The 4,232-nt window shown below is 48.4% G+C and overlaps 1 pseudogene; it reads left to right on the forward strand.

Annotated features, from left to right (window-relative positions):
- The first annotated feature begins 2,812 nt into the window (after positions 1 to 2,812).
- LOC100958732 lies at positions 2,813 to 3,210 on the forward strand (annotated as a pseudogene).
- Positions 3,211 to 4,232: the final 1,022 nt, after the last annotated feature.

Here is a 4,232-nt window from a genome sequence, read left to right on the forward strand (position 1 = left end):
ACACCCGAGCTGGCGGGTTCGAATCCAGCCCAGGCCTGCCAAACAACAATGATGGCTGCAACCAAAAAATAGCCGGGTGCTGTGGTGTGCGCCTGTAGTCCCAGCTTCTTGGGAGGCAGAGGCAGGAGAGTCGCTTGAGCCCAGGAGTTGGAGGTTGCTGTGAGCTATGATGCTACAGCACTCTACCCAGGGGGACAGCTTGAGGCTCTGTCTCAAAAAAGAAAATTTGTTCCATTTCATGCCAGGCAGGATGGGGACCCAGAGGAGGAAATTCCCAGGTACAGGAGAACTGAAACTTCATGGCTCTCTCCCACGGGGTGAGATGAGAGGTCCTCTGTTCACAGCTGGCAGAAAGCCAGTAGCAGACCCCCTGCTGGGGTGTGGTACCAGGCACCCGCAGTCTAGTTGCCCTGTACCTGTTCTCTGTTCTCTTCCTGCCTCTTTCTTTTCCTGGCAGTTTGTCTCAGTGGGGATGTTGGGAGTCTTGATTTCTTCTTGTGTTCAACCCTCCAATTTCAACTTCTTGGAGTTCACTTCAGTCCAGCTTTTCTCCTTCAGCTTCTGGTGAAAGCTGCCTCTGGTCGGCCTTCTTGCCCCCTTTTATCTGTTAACTCAGTAACTACTTCTGGCAGAACACCTGGCAAAAAAAGAAAACCAAACAAAAGAACAGCAACAAATAAAAACCACACACACACAGTGGAAAATGGGGAATAAACAGTAACCAGCAGTTTCCAGAACAAGATATATAAACATTTCCACAGATATCACATTACTCCCAATCAATGCAATACCAGTGATAACAGGTCACTGTTTTTCACCTCATCTGTAAATTAAAATTCAAGTTGTGAGTTCCCTTTCCCTTCTTTTTTTTTTTTTTGAGACAGAGCCTCAAGCTATCCCCCCTGGGCAGAGTGCCGTGGCATCATGCTCACAGCAACCTCCAACTCCTGGGCTCAAGCGAGTCCCCTGCCTCTGCCTCCCAAGTAGCTGGGACCACAGGCGCCCGCCACAACGCCCAGCTATTTTTTGGTTGCAGCCGTCATTGTTGTTTGGCGGGTCCGGGCTGGGGATTCGAACCCGCCACTTTAGGTGTACGTGGCTGGCGCCTTAGCCGGTTGAGCTATAGGCGCCGAGCCCCCTTTCCCTTCTTGAGAGAAGGCAGGTGAGAAGTTGAAGAGCTGGATGCTAAAGAGGAGAAACCTGGGGCGAGAAGACCGAGCTGGGGAATCTCCAGCCACAGCAGGAATCCTGTTCTCATCAGAGGAATAGGCAGATGTTTCAGATCTGTCAGGTATTCCAGAAAACCAAAGTACACAAAGAAACGTCCAGTGGCCAAATCCAAGATTCAAAAGAAGAGAAAGTCCTCAAGACTGTTACAAAGCCAGTGGGTGGGGACTGATGGTGGTACCAGGGGGGTTAGACTTCACAAAATGTCCTGTTATTATCCCACCAAAGATGTCTCCAGAGCTGTGGCACCGCGGCAAACCCCTCAGTGGGCACCCAAGAAAACTGCGATCTAGCCTCCCGGGATGGTACCCTTCACCCTCCCCGGACGTTCTCCTCACCCTCCTCGGGACTGTTCTCCTCACCCTCCCCAGGACTGTTCCTGTCATCCTCCCTGGGACTGTTCTCCTCACCCTCCCCGGGACTGTTCTCCTCACCCTCCCCCAGACCGTTCTCCTCACCCTCCCCCGGGACCGTTCTCCTCACCCTCCCCGGGACCGTTCTCCTCACCCTCCCCGGGACCGTTCTCCTCACCCTCCCCGGGACCGTTCTCCTCACCCTCCCCCGGACCGTTCTCCTCACCCTCCCCGGGACCGTTCTCCTCACCCTCCCCCGGACCGTTCTCCTCACCCTCCCCGGGACTGTTCCTGTCATCCTCCCTGGGACCCTTCTCCTCATGCTATGTTCTCCTCACCCTCCCCAGGACTGTTCTCTTCATCTTCCCTGACCATTCTCATCACTCTCCCTGGGACCATTCTCATCATACTCCCCAGACCATTCTTGTCACACATATACCCTGCCCCATTCTCGTCATCCTCCCCAGCCACAGGGGCAGAAGCAGCTGGGTGGTGGCTTGCTGCTCTTGACCGGCCCTCTGGGCCTCAGTAGAGTTGCTCTAAGAAGGACACACCAGAAATTTGTCATTGCCACCTCCACAAAAATTGACATTGGTAATGTTAAATTCCTGCAGCTCTTACTGCAGCAACAGCCATGTAAGCCCAGACACCGGGAAGATGAGATCTTTACCACAGCAAAAGAGAAATACGAGGTAACAGCCCAAGGTGGATCAAAAAGCTGTGGACTAGAAATTTTACCAAAAATCAAGACTATTACCTCCAGGGCTTCCTTGATCTGTAGCCCTGACAAATGGAGTTCATGCTCACAAATTGGTGCTCTAAATTTCTTAATAAGAACCTAATGAAATGACCGATAGATAAAAAACAAATATAAGTTTGATAATATATCATATTGCCATGGATTTAATAAAACTAGCATTCTTGTACATGATTAGCGAGGATGTAAATTGGTACAACTTGTTTGGGGGAGTGATTTCAAAAACATCCATCGACATTTTGAATGCACTTACTTTTTACCTAACAATTCTGCTTCTAGGAATTTATCTTCTAGGAATACTCGCAAATGTACTCAAAGATATATAGTAGGGGGGCCTGCATGGGGTGGGGCAATACACGGTGCACTGGTGCTTGTGGTGTCATTGCTCCAGCCGTGCCCACGGAGAGAGGTTGAGGTTGCTGAGCTCCAGCCTGAGGCATCAGGGCACTGGGGCACTGGAGCACCGGGGCACCAGGGTGGTGAAGATGTCAGCTTCCTTAGCCCAGGCCACTGTCTGGGTTGTGAGCAAACAGAAGCTGCAGCCCACTCGGGCCACCCTCACCCTGACACCTTCAGCAGTGAACATGATGGAACAATTTCTTGAAGAGAAGCCTGAACACATAGGTGAGAAAGTCGGTGTCCAAACCAGAGAGTGTAATGGCCTTTCTTATATTCTAGAATATACAAAAACAAAAGGTGATTCAGATGAAGAAGTTGTTCAAGACAGAGTGAGTATTCATTGAAAAGAAAGCACAGCTAACACTTCTAGGAACAGAAATGGACTGTGTAGAAGATAAATTATCCAGTGAGTTTCTGTTTAACAACCCAAACATCAAAGGAACTTGCGGCTGTGGGGAAAGCTTTAATATCTGAAACCTCAGGACTTCTTTGGCTATGAGCTCCAGCAACAATCAGGGATGCCTTGGGGCTTACCAAAGAAATCATGTGACTGTCACCTGACTGTGTGGCTGCCTTGTAAGGAAAATAAAGTGATGCATTTTGGAAATGAAGCTAGTGTGTTAGATTCAGGAAAAAGTGATATTTGGATTCTCTGTAGGGGACAAAAGATGAAATGCCATCACTTTCTTTGGATTATTTTTCTTTTGTGGCAAAGAAAGAAGTCCTACCCTGCACTTAACTCTCTCCAGCTTTATTGGATTTGCCTTCCTGGGTACCTGTCAGTCTGTTCACGAAATGGACTGAATGGCTTGAATGTACATCTCCCCTGCATTTTCCCCAATTAGATTGGTGTCTCTTAAAATTCAGAAATAGGAAGTCCTGTCTTCTGGTAGTAATGTGGTGGTGCATTTTTTCACCCAGTTTTGGCATAGCCTGTTTACGTTTTTACCAAAAATTTCATTCTCAGATATAACTTGGCATGCCCTTTAACAGTACTGACAAAGGATTTTCTTGAAATACTTGACCCACTTGTTTCTAAATCCATTTTTCTTTGCTACCCTAAATGTCCACTCAAAATGGGATCTTGGCTGACTTTGATTCTTTTAGTTGAAAAGTCTCTTAAAAGCCATTTAGCCCACCCCACTCAGTTCTGTATGTGAGGTCAATGGGTTTTCGTCTACCCTCGGGGGTGAGTGGGAACTCCCCTACTTTCCCCTTCCTAGTGCTGTCCCCTCAGAGGCAATCTGTTAAGATAAACGGTGATCTGGATTCTTTTCTGGTCAACATACTGATAGAATTTCTTTTTAATTTGATGACGATCATATAACTTTTATTTTGAGTGAGAAGAATATTATTTTAAAACTCTTTTGTGTGGGCTCGGCGCCTATAGCTCAACCGGCTAGGGCGCCAGCCACGTACACCTAAGGTGGCGGGTTCGAATCCCCAGCCCGGACCCGCCAAACAACAATGACGGCTGCAACCAAAAAATAGCCGGG

Source organism: Otolemur garnettii, unplaced genomic scaffold (assembly GCF_000181295.1).
Source record: "Otolemur garnettii isolate 467f Iridium unplaced genomic scaffold, OtoGar3 scaffold00081, whole genome shotgun sequence".
NCBI classification, from domain to species: Eukaryota; Metazoa; Chordata; class Mammalia; order Primates; family Galagidae; genus Otolemur; species Otolemur garnettii.